The 21,707-nt window shown below is 41.8% G+C and overlaps 1 protein-coding gene across 4 annotated transcripts in view; it reads right to left on the reverse strand.

The window, feature by feature from the left end:
* GREB1L (GREB1 like retinoic acid receptor coactivator) overlaps positions 1 to 16,649 on the reverse strand; it is a 305,634-nt gene extending 288,985 nt beyond the window's left edge. For 3 of the 4 annotated variants that reach the window (XM_055236525.2, XM_055236517.2, XM_055236511.2), the window contains exon 1: positions 16,488 to 16,649. The gene's annotated coding sequence lies outside the window, so the exon portion shown is untranslated. The remainder of the gene's footprint in view (positions 1 to 16,487) is intronic. The other variant, XM_063640602.1, reaches the window with a different exon arrangement.
* Positions 16,650 to 21,707: the final 5,058 nt, after the last annotated feature.

A 21,707-nucleotide genomic window follows, 5' to 3' on the forward strand; every position in this document is an offset into this window, starting at 1 on the left:
TCTATACTGTACAGGAAATATCACATTTTTCAAAACACTTTTTTCCAGACTATCAATTCCATGGCTTATTCCACTATGCAGTATTATCCTGGAAATACACGGCTTAGACTATTTTTTATTAACTAGGATATTTGTTGGCAAATTTAAAGCCCATATTACTTAAATTATATAGGTACATTTGTAAGTAAGTAAATTTGATGATCAACTGAACACGCACAAAGGATTATAAACACATCATCATTTTGTATAATTCAAAAACAAAAGGGAAATGAAATGTATCTCCCTTCACCTCTGCCACAGAATTGTTTTGAATTTATTTTTCCTCATTACCATCCTTTATTTAAAAGATAATGCTACTGAACTAGCTTCCAAAAGGCATGGGTCTTGTGTTGGTATTTCCAGTCAACGTAATAAGCTTATGTTGTTCCATTACCCTCCCTTTCCCCAACTCCTGTGTAGTGGCTCAGATCAGAAGGAAGTTTGGCCTAGGTTAAGGATGTAATACATAGCCATGGAAGAAAGTTAACAGCTCCTACAGATCTGTTATTATTATTTGTCATTAACAAATATTTACTGAGGGGGCAACTATGTGCTTGGTCTTAGGTGTTGGGGATGGAACAGTGAGCAAAAGGGACAAAGCACTTGCAGTCTGGCGAATAAACTCAAGATCTGACCCCCACTGGCACCATTCCTTGCCAACCAAAATTGAGCCTTGTACAACCTGTTACCCAAAAATATGGCACTAAATGGTCCCCTAGTGGTATGTGCAAAGGCTAAAATGTCCCTTGGCAGCTACCTATAGCACCTTCAGCAAGAACAGCAACATTTGCTGCAAGTTACCTTTCTGGGTAATATAACACATTGTAAGATGCAATTCCTGACATCCAGATCTTATAATCTAGTTGAATCACAAAACAGGTACCCAAGAGTATGACACAGAGACAGGAACAAAAGCTTTAAATCAGCCAGACTTAGATTTGAATTCTGACTTTACACGTACTACCTGAAGGCTCTTGTGAAATTTACCTAAGCCTTATCTGAGTCTTAGTTATCTCAGCTGTAAAAGTGAGAATAATGATGCCTACTTTACAGGGCTGTTGTGAGGATTAGAAATGATATGTGCACAATGTCTCAGGTGGGGTACATTTTTAATAATTATATTGTTGAATTAAATTATAAATTTCTGCTATTAATTAAATCAATAAACAGCAGAAGACTAAGCAGAGAAGACCTTTATGGCAGTTTTTTAAATCAAAAGCTATGTTTTGTGCATACACACATACTCTGATATACATATGCTCTCTTTGAAATTCCAGATGTGCAACTATGCCATGTGTTACACTGTTCCATCACAGTTCCTACTCTGAAGGCAGAAGTTGAGATAATGTGGCTCAGAGGTCTTTATGATGGCATAAAACCTCAAACATTTAGAATACCTGAAATACCATAACCAGACACACATTTACAGACTCTAAAAGATCTTCAGTAGATTATGCAAATGGTCCATTTAATACCTACAGATATGAAACAATTCTGATACAATTTTTGACCAACAATACTGTAAAAAATACCACAGCTAGTATTTTATTGCTCCATTAAAATGAACAAGGGGGGAAAAGGTTATTTTTACATGGTCTAATTTTTCCAGAAAAGTAAGAACTTGGTAACATTTTTAATTGAGAGGCAAACGCTTAAAACTAATTGCAGCCAGGCACGGTGGCTCATGCCTGTAATCCCAGCACTTTGGGAAGCCAAGGCAGGCGGATCACGAGGTCAGGAGATCGAGACCACCCTGGCTAACACGGTGAAACCCTGTCTCTACTAAAAATACAAAAAATTAGTTGGGCATAGTAGCAACTAATTGCTACTCTCTAATAAAGTCTGAGACTTGTCATTCAAATTCAACAAGTCTAATGAGGAAAAATAACTAACACTTCCTGACAGTCTTTTTTTTTTTTTTTTTTTTTTTTGAGACGGAGTCTCACTCTGTCACCCAGGCTGGAGTGCAGTGGCATGATCTCGGCTCACTGCAACCGCCACCTCCCGGATTCAAGCAATCCTCCTGCCTCAGCCTCCTGAGTAACTAGGATTATAGGCATGTACCAACAAACCCAGATAATTTTTGTATTTTTAGTAGAAATGGGGTTTCACCATGTTGGCCAGGCCAGTCTCGATCTCCTGACCTCAAGTGATCTGCCTGCCTCGGCCTCCCAAAGTGCTGGGATTACAGGCGTGACTGGGGGTCTATTTTGTACCAGCCATCATGCTTGGCAGCATTGATTCATTATCTCAGAAATGTGACCTGTTTTGGAATCAAATTATGTGGCAACTGTCTCAGAGTAAAAAATATCAAGACTCTCAGGAAGGTAGTTATTTGTTCAACAGAGATTTTATTCTTAATAGATTAGACTGATTTTTGTACCATAAGGTAATGAGCCTACCAGAGAATGTAGTTGTTTTCACATCACCCTGGGGAATGATACAATCTGTGAAATTATGCACAAAGAGAAATATTCTTCACCTTAGAACTAAGTGAGTTGCTGCTAGTCATGACTACCCTATTACTATTCCACCTTGATCATTCACTGTGCTCCAACTTGTGAAAATGTACATCTAACTATTTTCTAATGTTGCCAAGATCTTAACCTCCTGCTCCAGTGATTTTCAGGCCATTATTAAATCATCAAAGTAGAGCAGCCAGAACAACTACCTGAATTCTCTAGTTAATCCGGAGAAGAACCCTGGTTCAAGTGAGGAGTTCATTTGCAACAGAAAGTTGCTTTATCAACTATGGCTTCAGAAGTTTGACTAGTTTATGTTCTACAAAGAGAATCAAAAGATCAGAGCACTTTAAAATAGCCATTTTTTTAAATTATGCTAATTTATTATGGGGAACATCCTCGTATACTACTTGTTAGAAATATAACCAAGATTTGCAGGTTTATTTCCAACAAATAAAATTAAGAAAAAAATTACAGAAATTCTCTATCATCCATATTCAATATTGCAGACAGTATTATGATTTTCAAAGAACTGCCAAGTGAATATACTATAGATTAACAATTCTATAGAATGTAATTAAGCAGTCAATACTTCGTATTTACTATGCACCCAATTTTATATTCTACATTTTGGAAAATACAAGTGATAATATGCCATAGTACCTCCTCTTAAAAGGCTTATACTCTAATATTCAGGAAGAATACTTTCTGAGACAATTAGAGAATATTAATATCGTAAAGAAATTCTAAAACTTTAAACTATGAATGCTATAGAAGTCTAGAGAAGGAGAAAATTAATGAAAACTCCAATGGTCAGTATATTTCCATAAAAGAAACAAAACTAGATCTCAAAGCAGTGTTCTTCATCTTTATTGGGCATGAAAGTGGCTCAGGGCCTATTCCTAGGGCTCAGAATCTGCATTTAAACAGCATCTCAAACAGCTGATTCTCATCTAGGTGGTCCATAGTTTGGCAAACACTGTGTAAATAATAGGTATGATTTGTAAGAATTTCTAGAGCAGTGCTTTCCGTCAGAACTTCCTGTGATTATGGAAATGTTCTGTTCCTTCACTATCCAATACAGTAGCTGCTTAGTCACAGGGCTACTGAAGTGGGACTTCTGTACCTAAGGAACTAAATTTTAAATTTTAATTAAAATAGCCACACCAGCTCTAATAAACAGGGAGAACTTTCTAAGAAAGTGAAATAACACATGTCAAGGCACAGGTAGGAATGCACATGAGCAGGATAGATAGGCAGGAAAGACAACTGATTGGCTTTTCTAGAATAGAGGTTTTATATTAAATTATCATGGGGTCAGATTATGAAGAGCCTTGAAGAGAACTAAGTAAATTCAATTTTATAGCACACACTGCTGGTTGCCTAATCAAGCCATTTCCTGATCTTCTTCAATATTAACCCCACAGTTTGTACATGCTTACCTCAAATAATAGACCCTTTCCCAGGCTCTGGAGTAAATCTTGAATATTCTCCATCAGTTATGGTAATCCCATTTTCCTTGTCAGTGACTGGCTGACGCATGATCATGAAGTGAAGTCTCACCAAGATTTGGGACATCAATGTATATAGGTAAATTCTTTTAAAAGCATTTAGCCTGAACATAAAGAGCCTTTTTCTGACTCCCGTCAAAGCTGTGTGAGGGTATGAGTCATGTATGCTGCAAATATCTTGGGATAGTGAAAAGACAAGCTGGAAAACAAACACCAACAAGCTGAGGTTGGCGGAGAATGACCAAAAGAATCTTGGTTCTTGAGGACATTGTCAAGCACCCAAATTAACCCAAGAATTGCAGTGCCCTTCCTGCCACCCTGAGAAATGTTGGTGATATAACAAACTCATTACTGTTTAATACCTTTAGTTTTTTGTGTGTTTTTTTTTTTACATGCAGCTGACAGCGTAAGACTGGGGTGTTAATGTTTAAGGTGACACCCTTTGGGAAATGCTAAGGGAGGCAACTGGTACCTATAAAAGACATTTGATCATTTGTAGAATGATACAAAACAATGTTCAAGGATTAAAAACGAGACGCGTGAAAAACAGATAGAAAGTAGAGTCATGCAGACCAGCTTAAAAAGCCCAAAAGCGGCTGAGCATGGTGGCTCATGTGTGTAATCCAGCATTTTGGGAGGCCCAGGAGGGCTGATCACCTGAGGAAAGGAGTTCAAGACCACCCTGGCCAACATGGTGAAACCCTGTCTTTACTAAAAATACAAAAATTAGCTGGGTATGATGAAGTGCGCCTGTAATCTCAGCTATTCGGGAGGCTGAGATAGGAGAATCGCTTGAACCCAGGAGGTGGAAGCTGCAGTGAGCCAAGATCGTGCCACTGCACTCCAGCCTTGGAGACAGAGTGAGACTATAAAAAAAATTAAAAAAAAAAAAAAAAAGCCTGAAAGCCTGGACAGCAAAGTGACACCCTATCTCCACAGAAAGTTTTTCAAATTAGCCAGGCATACTGGTACACACCTGTAGTCCCAGCTACTCTGAAGGCTGAGGCAGGAGGATCCTTTGAGCCCAGGAGTTCTAGGCTGCAGTGAGTTATGATTGTGCCACTGCACTCCAGTCTAGGTGACACAGCAAGATCCTATCTCTAAGCAAAAAAAAAAAAAAAAAAAGCCTGGAAGTCAAAGTTACCAAAAGATTTGGGAAATATTAGGGAAATCACATTAGCAGTATGTAAAATCATTAATGCATATAGATAAATACTTGAAGCAGAACTACAATAACAGTTCACTTTGTAAGCACGGTAGAATTACAAGTAATATTTTTTTCTGATTTGTTAATATTATTCTCATATGCTACTATTTCTATTTAAAATCTAAACACATTACATATAATTTCTCTAAATGTTGCATATTTGGTTTTTGAAAATGAGAAAAAATTCTTGAAATAGGTGAGCACGGTGGCTCACACCTGTAATTCCAGCACTTTGGGAGGCCGAGGCAGGTGGATCACCTGAGGTCAGGAGTTCGAGGCCAGCCTGGCCAACATGGTGAAACCTCAACTCTACTAAAAACACAAAAATTAGCCAGGCGTGGTGGCACATGCCTGTAATCCCAGCTACTAAGGAGGCTGAGGCATTAGAATCACTTGAACCCAGTAGATGGAGGTTGCAGAGAGCCGAGATTGTACCATTGCATTCCAGCCTGGGTGACAGAGCAAGACTCCATCTCAAAAAAAAAAAATTCTTGAAATATGTTTTCTCTATATTAGCTGCAATTACAAGTATAAGAAGACACTGTGAAACAATATGGTAAACCAGAAAACATGAACGACTAGTTTAGTGACCTTGGGCAAGTCAAGTAAACCCTGCAGTGTTTTCCTCTCAGGGTAGATTGATCTATGGCTCTAAAGTCCAACAAAGCTCTGTCTTAAAACGGAAGGAAACCCTTTTGAATACAAATGGGCAATTGATATCAAAATTAAATTTTCTAAGCTCTGTTCCCATCATTTGGCTTATGAGCTAAGACTGAAAGAAAATAAAAGTCAATCTCCCTCAGATTATATGAGCAAACAGGAAACTCTGGGAAATTATGTTTTATAGCTTTAATAAAACTTTCTTTTTTCGGGGGTGGGGAGGGACAGTCTTTCTCTGTCACCCAGGCTGGAGTGCAGTGGGGCTCACTGCAACCTCCGCCTCCCAGGTTCAAACGATTCTAGTGCCTCAGCCTCCTGAGTAGCTGGGATTACAGGCACCCGCCACGACACCCAGCTAATTTTTGTATTTTTAGTAGAGACAGGTTTCGCCATGTTGGCCAGGCTGGTTTTGAACTCCTGATCTCAGGTGATCCACCCACCTCGGCCTCCCAAAGTGCTGGGATTACAAGCGTGAGCCACTGTGCCCGGCCACTTTAATATAACTTTTTTTTTTAAGATGGAATTTCACTCTTGTTGCCCAGCCTGGAGTGCAATGGTGCGATCTCGGCTCACCGCAACCTCCGCCTCCCTGGTTCAAGCGATTTTCCTGCCTCAGCCTCCCGAGTAGCTGGGATTACAGGCATGCACCACCATACCAGGTTAGTTTTGTATTTTTAGTAGAGGCGGGGTTACTCCATGTTGGTTAGGCTGGTCTCGAACTCCCAACCTCAGGTGATCCGTCCACCTCAGCCTCCCAAAGTGCTGGGATTACAGGCATGAGCCACCGCACCTGGACTAATATAACTTTCAAAACAAATGTTTCTGCACAGATTTTTCAAAGAACAAATAAACTACTTCTGGAAATTTTAATATTGATTAAAGTTCTATAGTAATATCAAGTAGGTATCAAGTGATAGTTTACTATTACTTGTAACTTGCATTTCTAAACAACTAATAAGGCTAAGCATTTTTCATACTTATTGACCATTTGAAATAGCGGTTCTGTGAACAGCTAGTGACAATGTTTGCAAAATACTTTAAAATTATGTCTCATAAAATATTTTATTATCATTTTATAAGAGTTCCTTATAAACTAGAGATGGTAATCTTTTTTTTTTTTTTTTTTTTTTTTGAGAGGGAGTCTCACTCTGCCTCCCAGGCTAGAGTGCACTGGCACAACCCCAGCTCACTGCAACCTCTGTCTCCTCGGTTCAAGCGATTCTCCTGCCTCAGCCTCCTGAGTAGCTGGGATTACAGGCATGTGCCACCACGCCCGGCTAATTTTTGTGTTTTTAGTAGAGACTGGGTTTCACCATGTTGGTCAGGCTGGCTTGTACTCCTGACCTTGTGATCTCCCACCTTGGCCTTCCAAAGTGCTGAGATTACAGGTGTGAGCCACCGTATCCAGCCGAGATGGTAATCTTTTATTTGCATATGGTACAGATTTTTTTCCCCCAATCTATCATATGTCTATGGTATTTATTTATGGTTCTTTTTTGCTTTACAAAAATGTTTTTAAATTGTGTTATCACATGTCTATCTTTTAATATATAGCTCTTGTTTCTTGTTTGGCTTAAATAAATGCCCTTCAATGAAGTAATGGTTGTTTAACTGTGGAATACAGATGCTATAGATTATTTTTATAGGATATTGTATAATAATTTAAAAGAACAAAGACAAGCTATACCAGTTAACTTAGAGTTATATTCCTTGTATTTTATTGAATATTAGGTGAAAATTAGAAAAATATGATAGTACATACACGGTACTAAAATATATATAAGGGTACATGATCATGGAAAAAGTTATAACAACATAAATAGATGAGTGACATTGTTGGAGTGAAAAGAAAGGGGAAAGGGAAAAGACAGCCCTCAAATTTTTTAAAAAGAAGTAACTACAGTTTTCGTTTGTTTGTTTTTAGAGATAGAGCCTCATTACATTGCCCAGGCTAGTCTCCAACTCCTGGCTTCAAGTGATCTTCCTCTCACTTTGGCCTCCCAAAGCACTAGGATTACAGACACGAGCCACTGTGCCTGGCCTACAAGTTTTTTAAAAAGCATAATATGATCCTATTTATGTAAGATTAATATTGATTATATATAAATATGCATAGAGATGCATAAAAGAATGGCTACCAAAATGTTGATGTTTGACTTAGCGTGGTTAGATTTCAAGAAGAGAAAAGGAAGAAGAAAAGAAACAAGAGGAAAAGAAAGAAAACATGAGGAAAAAACCAAAGAGATATAAATGTGCCCTTTCCAAAAAATAGAACAGACTGTATGGGTGAGAGGCAGAACTCTCAAGTGAAAAGGTTCCCCCACCCTCTGATGTGAATACAAATTATGGTAACAGACTCAGAGTTCCCTGAATACCCCAATAAGATATACATGTTAACTTATATTAGTGTCCATTTAAATTGGTTTAAAAATACAGAGAGATATTATACCAATTACATCTTCTCTTCACACTAACCTATACAGGCAGAGGTGACAACTTTAAGTGCATCTGCTCTAAAAATAACTAAAATTACAGAATGATACATTTGAGTAGTAGTTCTGAGACTTGTGTCCATAAAAACCACCTGGGAAGACACTTAAAATGCACACTCATCCTCAGACTATGGCAGAACATTTTTTTTTTAATGCACATTCATGGGTCCCACCCTAGAAATTCTTATTAGTAGGTCTAGTGATCAATAATCCGTATTTAACAAGCACCTGAGGCAAATGTGGCAGGAGGAATTGACAGATCATGCTAAAGAACAGTGAATTTCAGGATGTTTGATCTCTTTACAAACTGATTAACCAAAGAATCTGAGAGTGTGGTGCACTAGAGAGAACAAAGAATTTGAAGTAAAAAGATCTAGATTCCCTCTCTGACCTAATCCCCCACCCGCTCCCTCGCTTGCCTCTCCCCATCAGCTCCCAGGCCTCCTAGTTGCCCCTCTAACAACAAGCTGAAACCCTCTTCCCCTAACCTTTCCAGTGGCTCAGTCCCTCACCTCTTTGTGTCTTCACTCAGGTCACTTCTCAATGACACCTGTAGAAAATCGCAACCTCCAGCTTACTTTCTAATTCCCCTTTCTGCTCTACTTTTCTCCCTGGCACTTCTCACTATCTAAAAAGCATCATATTTTCCTCAATTTCTTTTGTTCATTGTTTGATTCTCCTGAGAACAGAAATATTTGTCACTTTCCTTTTTTTTTTTTTTTTTTTTAAGACGGAGTTTTGCTTTTGTCGCCAGGCTGGAGTGCAATGGTGCAATCTCAGCTCACCGCAACTTCTGCCTCCAGAGTTCAAGTGATTCTCCTGCCTCAGCCTCCCGAGTAGCTGGGATTACAGTCATACACCACCATGCCCAGCTAATTTTGTATTTTTTTTAGTAGAGACAGGGTTTCACCATGTTGGCCAAGCTGGTCTCAAACTCCTGACCTCAGGTGATCCACCGACCTTGGTCTTCCAAAGTGCTGAGATTACAGGCATGAGCCACCACACCCGGCCAGATATCTCTCACTTTTCTTCCCTGCAGCATCCCCAGCACTTAGAACAGTACCTGGACAGAGATCAGATTTAACTTGGCCAAGATAAAACAACCGAAGCTTGAGCAATTCAGTGATAGAAGGCAGATACCACTAGTAAGCAGACAGTTTGTTAATAAAGATTCCTGGGTCCTGCCAGAGATTCTGATTCAGTAGGCTCGGGATGGGGCCTGAGATTTTGAATATCTAACAAGAATCCAGCTGATACGGATGTTATTTAGAGAGTTCTCAAATGCCTCTGCTCATATTTTAGTGAAAGTCAACCCATCCTACTATAAGAGCTGTAGGCTAAAAAGGGAAAGCTCTGTCATACTCATGTGCGTTTGTGACAAGAGAAAAAGTGATCCCCAAACCCCTTGTAACTAAGTTATCCAACTAAATAAAAAGATTCTACAGTAGAAATAGTTTCACGACACATGTAACACTATTTTCATAGATATTTACTACAACTTGACTTTTAATAACACGGTGTTTGGGTGGTTTCTAATTTTTTTACTTTCATAAATAATGTTTCAAGTGATATTTTTGCTATATGCCTTTGTACATTTGTCTAATTGTTTTTTTTTCTAACAAATTCCCAAATCAAAGAGTTTAGACCAGCACTGTCCAACAGAACTTTCTCCAGTGACGGAAATGTTCTGTATCTACACAGTCCAACATGGCAGCCACCAGCCATCAGCAGCTATTGAGTGCTTGAAATGTAACCAGTATAACTGAGAGACTGAATCTTTGGTTGTATATAATGTTAATTTACATTTAAATAGCCACATGTGGCTAGACGCTACCATATTGGACAGGGCAGGTATAGACATTTAAAGTCTTGAAGCATGATGCCAAATTACACCCCAGAAAAGTTGTAATCATCTGCCATCAGTCTTAGTATAAGAACAACCATTTCTTTATCCAATTGCCAACATTAGATTTTATCAATCTATTGAATCTTTGTAATCTGAAAGTTAAAAAGTGTCTGTGTGATTTTAATATACCTTTGATTATTAATAATGTTGAATGGGATTGTTTCTTCTGTCATCACACTCATTCAAATGCAAATATGTTCACCCATATTACTTAACTCAGAGGTTGGAAGTTATCTGGCTTCCAGATTATTAGGTCCATGTGTTTTCTTTAAAATGTATTGCCAATATTTAAATTCACATAAAAATGTGAATTTCTAGCTTCACCTGAAAAATCAAATGGCCTAGCAACAGTGGCCCACAACCCCAAAAGGCAACAATCAGTGGAGCCTTAGAAACTCTGCCACCCTCAGACTTTCTTGTCCAACAGAACTCATCACCTCTATTACTTTACAAGTGTCTTGCTTCATAACTCAGGTTTACTGCTTGGCCCCTCCATGCATCTGAGTTTACAATTCCTACCTGAATTAAATTTTGAGAGATTAAAAGACAAATAGCAGCTAATAATAATAGCTAATTTTCATTCCATGGTTAGCATGCAAAAATGATTTATGATATTTCTGGATTATTTTATAACTAATATTTAACTATTAGGAGAATACTTTTTTAGTGGGCGCTGAAGTTTCTTACTCCCTAGAACAGTGCTTCAGTATCAGAAGGGTTGTTAAAATGCAGATTGGTAGGCCTTATCCCCAGAATTTCTGATTCAACAGGTCAGAGTGGATCCCAAGAATCTGCATGTAACTTCAAGCTCTAAGTGCAACTCTACATCAAGATGAGGTTTTCTCAAAGATATGGACACTCCTAGAAGGGTAGTGACAATATGTAATTTTGGCAATATAATATGAATTTGTAGATCCTTTTTTCTAAAATGTCTACATTTATTATTTCATTTTATCTTCAAAATAAACCTATCCAGAAGGTTGGTAATTAGAGCAATAATTGTTAATCCCATTTTACAGAAGAAAAGTAAAGCACAGGAGTTAAGAAAGTCTCCTAAGCACACAAAAAGTTGGAAGAGCCGTAACAAGCAGGTCTCCTAACTCCTAACCTTGGTAATATAGGCAAACACGGGAATACAGGACACAACTGGTGCTTGCTTCTGCCAACTGGCACCATAAAAACAGAACTATGACCAGGAACAGAGAAGACAATACAAGATATAGTTCACAGCAACAAACATTTATCAAGTGATTACGTGTTAATCTATGCTAACATGGCTACAGTCCCTACTGTAGGGACTGCTGAAGATACTCATAAAACATAGGGAAAAATAAAAATAAAATCTGAAACCACAACCTTGAAAACAGTGAATTCTCTACATCACAGGCAGGTCAAAAACAACTGCACTGATGGGTGGGGTGGTAGGGGCAAATACAGAGTTGGGTAGAAGAGTCACTGTGGGACTCCACATCTGGACTTGAAGGAGTTGCTATCACTAGTCAGTCAAGAATGGGAGGAAAGAAAGTGTACACAATAGGGAGCCCTCCTGGGGCTCAACAGCACAAAGAGCTGCTGTTATCCATGTTGGGTGGGTATTTGCCAAAAATATCAGGGATGTTGGAACTCCAGAACTCACAAGGGCATGCTTTTTGTAGTCTAAATTATCTTGACTATATAAGAACTCAAGTCAGTGGGCATAACTTCATTATCCATTTGTAGCCAAAAGATAACATGATTGGAGATCATAAATTTTCTCTCTGATTTTTCCTCAAGTTTTCAGAAGCACTAGTAAAATTCCAGCAAACTGTGATCACAATACTAACCACAAATCAGCTCTTCAAGGGAGATTGCATTTTCACTTAAATATTGTTTATATCTTAGTTAACAGCTACTTTTCTAAGAGTTAAATAATAATAATAGTAATAGCTAATAAATATTACCATAGACTGAAAATACAAGAAAACTACAATTAGTTTGAAAAAAGTCTATTGGAAAATTGGGTTCGCTATTCATCAGTGGTGTAACTGACCACTCCTACATGTCTAGCTTATGGTACAGCTCAAAATGACTGAGGTAATGAAATTTCCATCACTCAATTTGGAAAACTATAGCAATATGGCGGAAAAAACTATCCCTCACTTTGTATAAGACCAAAGAAATGCAAAGCAAAAGAAAGGTATAAAATGTCACACTGATCAAATTAGTAACAATAATATGTTTTAAGATAACATAAGCACACACATAGATTGTTAATGACAGTATAAATTTATATAGTCCTTTTAGAATGTAATGTGGAAATTACTGTAAATCTAGAAATTTCCTAATAAAAATAAGAGCTAACATTTATGTGTTTCATGTGTTATTGCTTTTTATCTTAACTTTAAAGAACTATTAATATAACCCATTTTACATCTTAGTAAGCTAAAGTTCTGAGAAAATAAATTACTTGTCCAATATTGCCAACAAGTAATGGAGCTAGGTTTAAACCCAGAACCTCTAATTTTAGAACCCACCCATTTACAACTACATTATACTATCCCTCAAGAAAAAAACGATCCTAAGGAAGTTAAGGGAAAAAGAAGAAAAGAAATAAAGTTACATGTATAAGAATAGGCATTACAGGCCAGGCATGGTGGCTCACGCCTGTAATCCCAACACTTTGGGAGGCTGAGGCAGGCAGATCACAAGGTCAGGAGATCAAGACCATCCTGCAACACAGTGAAACCCTATCTCTACTAAAAATACAAAAAATTAGCCAGGCGCGGTGGCGGGCGCCTGTAGTCACAGCTGCTCAGGAGGCTGAGGCAGGAGAATGGTGTGAACCCGGGAGGCGGAGCTTGCAGTGAGTAGAGATGGCAACACTGCACTCTAGCCTGGGTGGCAGAGCAAGACTTTGTCTCAAAAAAAAAAAAAAAAAAATAGGCATTATATTTTTTATATTGGAAAATCAAAAATAGGAAGGTTTAAGTTAATAATGAACATCCATTGCATAAACTTTTATAAAATTATTGTAAATAATGGGAAGTAAGCTATAGAAAAAATGTTTATAAAAATCAGGGTGAAAATTATCTGCAATATAAAACATTTGTAAAAATATTCATATGGCAAGATTGGGAAGGGAGCTGGAAAAAATAAAAACTATTACCATTTTGAAGAATTTCACTACTGGTATTGAATTTTCTTTTGTTTCTGTCAGCTTCGTTTATCAATCAATATTACTCTAAGTACCCTCACAAATATATTCTTCTAGTTCTTATTCTTAGGATCCCAAACAATTCCTAAAGCGAATTTATAATTTATTTATATTAGATTTATTCAAAATAATTACGTATGTTTCATCAGCGGTGCTTTTAGAAAGCTTTAGCTTTCAGTATGAGATCTCTATCTTAACATCAACACTTTTTGCAATCACCGCTTACAGTATACCTTTGAAATCCCTTAATTTAGACCATACATAGTGACTAAAATCAGCTAATTATTTTTACTTTCACAACTTTACAATCACTCCTCAACTCCTGTCCCCATCATTAGCCCAAAGGCTGCAGGTACTTTACAAATTAGAAGCTTCCTAATAAGAACATACTCCCTAAGTGAATATTTATCGAGTAACTAAAATATCTTAGCTATAAGGGATGTTCGTAATCTAAACACTTCAGAGAAGTATTAATTAAATTATGTCAAGTCTCTTTCAAAGCTTATTTCCACTTTACCAAAAAGAAGAGTTTGGTAAGAGTAATTTTCCTAAAAATGACACTGTGGGCTGCGAGGAGAATTCACTCTCCTTAGCCACACAAGGTGACATGCAGAGGCCCTCAGTCCGGTGTTTGGCCTCTATCAGCAACATAAACACACACTCTGTGGGTAAGGAGAGTAGCTGTTCTCCAATGACATCAAACTCCTAAGAGCAAGGATATAGTTTAAACATCTCTAACCTCCTCTTCATGAATCCACCATTCAGAAATGTTTTTTGTCGCCCCACTGTCTAACATCCACAGTCCAAGGGTTATCTTTAGCCAGTTTTAGGACAACTATTTTAATCGTAGAACTCTGGAGTTCGAAGGACCCTTAAAAATCACATAGTTCAATTCCTTTATCTAACTGAGTGGGAAACAAAGTTACGTTGTGTGGCGGGTTTGTGGCAAAGCCAGGTCTAGAATTAAGAGATGCAACCAAACATCTGAAACTTGGCCTTCGTATTTATCCTTTACCACTAACATCTTTATATTATGTCATGTCAATGGGAGTATACACACGCCCTTTCAGTGTTTTCAGATACACACTGCGGTAGACAAAGTAAACTACTACAGTTCTCATTCTCTACTTCATAAAGAATTCCAAAATGGAGGAAAAATTCAATAAAGATTGCAAAAACCAGTGTAGGGAAACTGGTATGTGTGCGGGAGGAGATATTAGTTTAATAGTTTTGCTTTCCATTAGCGTACTGTTTTAAGATTTTTAGCCCTCTAATTGATCTTCAAGGTAGTAATTGTCCACATTTGGCTAAATAATCTCATGTCATCATGAGTGGGTATCAAGTTAATAGTCATCACCACGAATATACAGTTCAGTCTCATATTCAATCCCTTTCATCATCTATATCTATAATGTAATTCCATTTTAATAGACTTACGGAAAGATATACAAAAAATGTACAACAGTGGCTGCCTCTGAAAAGGATGAAGGCTTGTATGGAGGGGAGGAGAGAGGGCTTAATTTACACTGTATACTCTTCACTGTTGTTTGAAATGTTTACCCTACTTATATTACTTTTCGATATTCATTCATTAAACATTTTCCTCTTGAAATACATACCTATATGCATGTAATTGTATTACTAAATATCTCAACAATTTTTTTCTTTTAAATAATTTTTCAGTATCATTCATAAAACCTCCTAGAAAATTTCAGCAAAGAGAAGAAACAACACAGTCACAACACTCAAAGCAGAATTCCAGGATTTAAAGTCTAAGAATATATATAGATGAATGAGAGGTTTTATTAAGGGGGATTGAGTTCAAAAACCTTTTGTGGGAAAGCTCTTCCCCGTATTTAAATGGCTAGGTTTAAAAATGTGATTTAATCAGGGATTCCCGCCTCGAGGCGGGGGGAGGGGGAAAAAAAACACCTTACAGTGTGAAAACCAGAAATTAAAATGTGGTTTCTATCTTCTCAGCCGGGCCAGAGGAGCGGGTGGGGAGGATAAGGACCTTGGAACCGTCACGTCCACCGGAGAAAAGGGCAAGACTGAGGAGTTTCTCCAGGACCCGCAGCCTCGGTTAGAGACAGCGGCCGTTCCGGGCAGATGAGTCGCGTTCGGGGACGTTCCTTGGACTCATGTAACTGAGAAACCCCACGCACTAAATCTCCACATGGAATTTCCTTTTAATGGAGCTGGGAAGAGGAACGGCGGGAATGGATTTCCTTTAAGGAGTCTCCCTCACCCTTCCCGGCCAGGGCGCACCTCACTCGCTGTCCGCTTGTGTCAGGGTCAGCTGTCAACACAACTCTTTGTGTCTCATTCGGAATAAGAGTGGTCCTCAGCCATGCACAGAAAAATGGACATGCTGGCCAGAAGACACGCGCGCCCGCTTGTGACGAAGTGACATTTGGTGTGGAGGAAAAAAACCCACAGACGCCGAGCGAGCGCCCAGCCACCTCTGGACGCTCTCAACTTTCCCAGGCTGAGCTCCATCCATCCTCTCCCCGCCACCTCCGCGGCGCCCTACCTGTCGCCCGCCCGCCTGCCCGGCACCCTCTCACTGCCCCTGGGCTCGGGGAGACGGACTAGGTGCCCCCTCGCCGCCTCCGCCCGGGGACCCCGCGCTACTCGGCGCGCCGCAGCTCCCTCGTCCCACCCCAGGGCCGCCTCGCTCCAGCCACAAAGGCAGCGAGTAGAGCCCGGTGACAGGCCTTCGGCCTCTGGGCGCGGACAGCACGGCCGGGTCCCTTCGGTGGGCGACGCGAGGCGGCAGGGGGGGCAGGCGCGGCTCCCAGGCTGGCACTGGCGCTCCCTCGCCACCCGCACGCGCTCCGCTCACACCCCCGCTGCGCTTCCCATCCCTCCAGAAAAGTCCGCCGCGGCGCTTCCCCGCGCGGCCAGGGCGTCCAGCCCGCCAAAGGGCAGCTCCTGCCGGTCACAGGCGAGCTCCCGCGCCCGGTTTGCGACCTCTCACCTCCCGCCCGCGCCCCGGAGTCCCCGCGGCCGCTCACCTGGCCCTGGCGGGGCGCGAGGGCAGAGGACCAGGGGGTGGCCCTCGGCTCGGCCGGGCTGGTCTCCCAACCCCCAGTGCCGTTCCCTGCGCCGCGCTGCGCTCCGCTGCTCCGGCCGCCCGACTCCGAGGTGCTAGCGCCGCCGGCGGCTGGCGTCTCTCTGGCAGGCGCGCGGTCCGCGCGCTCAGTTCCCCGGGGCGGAGCGAGGCGGCGGCCGCCGCAGCCGGAGGCGGATTCCTCAGGTGCTGCCCCTCCCGCCGGCCCTGGCCTCTGCGGCGGGGACCCCCGCGCCCCCTCCCCCCGCCCCTCCTCTCGCCTTTCCGCTGCCTCGGCGTCCGCGAGTGGCTTTTGGGGGGTCCCTCGCCCTCCGTGAGGGTGGTGGGCGCGCATTTCTCCCCCACCCCCTCCAACGACACCCCCCGCCCAGCCTGTGGAGCCCTCGATGCGCGGTCCTCACGCCTCCATTCCCAAACCCGGCCGCACAGACGAACGCGCAGCCCCTGTGGGGTGCGGAGGCGGGGGTGTACAGGGGGTCGTGCGGTGGGGGGGTCTTCTGTGAAGGAGGGCTGCACCCCAGTGTGCTGACGCGCAAAGCCAGGAGGAAAAATTATTTCCCCTGGAGCCCGCGTTCATTCAGCGTGCTCTCGCCTCTGCGCGATTGCTTTCTCTGTTCACTGGACGGCGGCTGAAGAGCCCCAAGCGTGAACTCGGCCTGGGCAGTGGTGGCTCGGAAACCCTTGGCCTTTTGCATGAAGGGGGTAGGGTGGGGGCAGGGCGCGGACAAAACCAAACAAACCCGGGAGCTCCGGGCCCAAGCCGACTTTTGCACCTCCCGGAAGAGCACACCCTCCGGCCCCGGGCCCCGGCTCGTTGGGAGCCTCCCGGGACCACGGGGACGGCTCCACCCCAGGGCAGCCGCATCTAGCTGGCCCTGGGCCTTGACGGGTGCTGCGGCGAAAAGGTTCTTGAGAGACGCTGCGGCCCGGTAGAGAGATTTCGCTCCACTTTTCACAGCTGGCGGCTTTTGTTATTAGAGATGCAGCTCTATTTTTAAAACTAATTGTTGCCACAGATAGGCGACTACATCTCTGGAAGCAGCAGCTCCATGCTGGATGTGGTGGAAGAATCTAGGTAAGGAAAGGCTGATGTATTTTGAGTGCCTTTGGTGCAGTACAGCCCCGGAGAGCTCCCCGTGTGAGTGGGAGTGGGGAGGCAGCCGCGGCGCCCGGGCCCGGGTGGGTTGGAATCATTGTCAAGTGTTAGATACCATTTAAACACATTGTCAATTAAACTAGTTCTCATACGATGTCCCAGTACTTTTGTTTGCTTGTCTTGCATTTTTCTTTTTTGCCATATCCGAAATACATTTTTTTCTTTCCTGTCACTTTTGATCCATGCAAAGGGAATGGACTGGAAGTTTGGAATCACCGGAAAATAACAAGGCATAGCTAAGCTGTGACTAGCAAGATAAACGATTTGTTCGAGGTTTGATTGTCCTTTCCCTCCTCCACTCGGAAGACATAGTTGTCTTTTTTTTAATCATGTTTTGTACCGAAATATTTTTATTTTACAATTGAATCCCTGTTGTTGGGCCTTTAAAAACACATAGAAACATTGTTATGTGCCACGAGGGTGGGAAACATGGCTTTCTCAGTCATTGCTGTACTCTCACAATTCTGGGTCATGCACACAATACAGGTTCAGTAAATAAAATCCGTATGTTTTTGGCCCCACGCGGTGGCTCATGTCTGTATTCCCAGCGCTTTTAGCCTGGGTGACAGAGTGAGAGAGACCCTGACTCAAGTGTGTGTGTGTGTGTGTGTGCGCGCGCGCGTGCGCGGGCTTTAAAATAACTACAACAGAAAGGTGCAGATGATTAGCAATAGCTGAAAAGAATCCAAAGTCACTTAGTAAACTCATCATGAGAACTGGCCATACACGTGGAAAAGATAGTGCTGTAGAAACCTGAAATTTTAAGTTCACCTGGTGAACATAAACTAAGCTCATAGGAGTTAAAGCAGGTGAGAATCTTTTGAAAAACTCAACCCATCACAAGGTCTGTAGAGTGTGTGGGGGTTGGGCAGAAGCAGAACACCTTCCAATTTAAAGATAAGGAAACTGAACAATGAGCAGCTTTAAAGTAAAACCACCGGTGCAGTTTTCTCTCTGTTTAGTTCAAGGACCATTTGTTGAGTGCCAAGTACACCAGACCCTAGAAATGAGAAAGCAAATCTGGCAGTCACTCAAGGACCATAGTCTAATATTACAGGACTCTGGTATTCATTCTTCATCCATTCAACAGATATTGAGCACCTACTGTGAGTTAGACGGCACAATATATCAGTAGTAGTGGTGATTTATCAGTAAACAAGGCAAGTCCCTAACAAGGGTAAAAGTGAGAGTAATCTATACATCCTAGTAGATTGAAAAGAGTTCAGTGCCATCTTCATTAGATAACAAACTCCCAGCCGGGTGCAGTGGCTCATGCCTGTAATCCCAGCCCTTTGGAGGCCGAGGCAGGTGGAACACTTGAGGTCAGGAGTTCGAGACCAGCCTGACCAACATGGTGAAACCTATCTCTACTAAAAATGCAAAATTAGCTAGGTGTTGGTGGCACACACCTGTATGCTGAGCTACTTGGGAGGCTGAGGCAGGAGACTCACTTGAATCCTGGAGGTGGAGGTTGGAGTGAACCAAGATTGCGCCATTGCACCCCCAGCCTAGGCAACAAGAACAAAATTCCGACTCAAAAAAAAAAAAAAGATTTCACACTCCTTTGTCCTGAATTTGTGTATATGCCTTGTCTTCCCTTTGGGATTTCTATGTCCCTCATCATGCCCAGTAGACCTCCATAATTATAAAAGATGATAGGGTTCAGAGTGAACATTCTGAAAAAAGGTCCCATAGTTTTGAATCCTGACTCCAGCCTGGTGACAGAGTGAGACTACGTCTCAAAAAAAAAAAAAAAAAAAAAGATGCATTAGTGCCTGAAACATCTTGTTTTTTTTTTTTTGAGACAGAGTTTTGCTCTTGTTGCCCAGGCTGGAGTGCAATGGCACGAACTCAGTTCACTGCAACCTCTGCCTCCCAGGTTCAAGTGATTCTCTTGCCTCAGCCTCCTGAGTAGCTGGGATTACAGGTGCCCGCCACCATGCCTGGTTAATTTTTTGTATTTTTAGTAGAAACGGGGTTTTGCCATGTTGGCAGGCTGGTTTCAAACTCCTGACCTCTGGTGATCTGCTCGCCTCAGCCTCCCAAAGTGCTGGGATTACAGGTGTAAGCCACCCCGCCCAGCCCGGAACACTGTTAAATGTTGACTGTGATCATTGCCTGTGCATCCCTCCACTCTCTCCCATAACAGTGATTCCCAAGTGTTTCTACATAGATACGCTGCCTTAAAACCCTAAATTTAGTGAAAAGTATGAGATTCACAACAGAGTTCATACATAAATGGCAGAATCCTTCTGGGTTGTTACTGTGACTATCCTTCACCTTGGCAGTGGAGAAAGTTCTATGATTACATCCTGGTTCTGCTCTCAAGGATGAACACCATTTTGCATTTATTTTTGTGGCCCTTGGCTCTACACTCTGGAATATTCTTCCTTGTTCATTATTCTCCATGACCATATCTGAAGTGCACACTAGGAAGTAAGCCCTTCAGAGACTTCACAGTTTTCACAGCGCATTTCCTGCTGGTATAAGTTTGGAGTCCTGAGGGTTCATTCATACTTAAGGATTTTGTTTTGTTTTTTGGTTTTGTTTGTTTGTTTTTCCTTTTTTGGAGAACGGGGTCTCGCTATGTTGCCCAGGCAGGTCTCAAACTTCTGGGCTCATGTGATCCTCTGGTCTCTGCCTCCCTAAGTGCTGGGATTATAGGCATAAGCCACGACTCCTGGCCTATATGTAAGGCATTTTAAAGGCCAGGTTTATAGCTGATTTGACCTTACAATTTCCTTAGACGCTTAGTAGACTATTCTCTTCCTATGAGTTCCATGGGCCAGTAATCATACCCAAAGTTCTTTCCTGGGCAAAGCTGCAAATACTTTATTTGTTTGCTTCCTCACTGTGTTTCCCTTTCTCTCAATTTAAGATCTGAGGCTTAGTGGCTCAGCATACTCATGCGTTATAAGAATTCACCTTCTGGCTGGGCGCGGTAGCTCATGCCTGTAATCCCAGCACTTTGGGAGGCCAAGGCGGGCGGATCACAACGTCAGGAGATTGAGACCATCCTGGCTAACATGGTGAAATCCCATCTCTACTAAAAATATAAAAAATTAGCCAGGCGTGGTGGTGGGCGCCTGTAGTCCCAGCTACTCAGGAGGCTGAGGCTGGAGAATGGCGTGAACCCGGGAGGCGGAGCTTGCAGTGAGCTGAGATTGCACCACTGCACTCCAGCCTGGGTGACAGAGTGAGACTCCATCTCAAAAAAAAAAAAAAAAAAAAAAAGAATTCACCTTCTACTAGAAAGGGTGCTACTACTTTCCCACTCAAAGCCAATTCACTGGAAAGGAAAACCAACCTACCACCATCTTCGTCAGAGGGGAAGATATACTGTGGGGAACTGAACAAAGGTCTAATTCCAGATCGGATGCCAGTTACCAATGCTGAATGATCTAGATCTTCAGTTATAAATATGAGCAGATAAAAAATATCACCAATCATAAGGAGAGAATCTACCATTTGAAGGAAGCGGACCAAATGAGAGCAAATATCACCCACTAAAATGGAGTTAATGCAGGAAATAAGACAAAACTTTTTTTAAAATCTTGTTCATGTTCTTAGTGAAATTTAAAGAGTAACAAGCAGATTGTGAAAATGAAGCAATCTGAAAACCAGAATGTTGTTGGAAATTAAACAGTAGATGACTATTTAAGTTGAAAAAGGCCGGGCGCGGTGGCTCACGCTTGTAATCCCAGCACTTTGGGAGGCCGAGGCGGGCGGATCACGAGGTCAGGAGATCGAGACCACGGTGAAACCCCGTCTCTACTAAAAATACAAAAAAAAAAATTAGCCGGGCGTGGTGGCGGGCGCCTGTAGTCCCAGCTACTCGGAGAGGCTGAGGCAGGAGAATGGCGTGAACCCAGGAGGCGGAGCTTGCAGTGAGCCGAGATTGCGCCACTGCACTCCAGCCTGGGCGACAGAGCGAGACTCCGTCTCAAAAAAAAAAAAAAAAAAAAAAAAAAAAAGTTGAAAAAACTAAGGAAGCAGTTAATAGAAAAA

Source organism: Symphalangus syndactylus, chromosome 1, assembly GCF_028878055.3.
Source record: "Symphalangus syndactylus isolate Jambi chromosome 1, NHGRI_mSymSyn1-v2.1_pri, whole genome shotgun sequence".
Lineage (NCBI taxonomy): Eukaryota > Metazoa > Chordata > Mammalia > Primates > Hylobatidae > Symphalangus > Symphalangus syndactylus.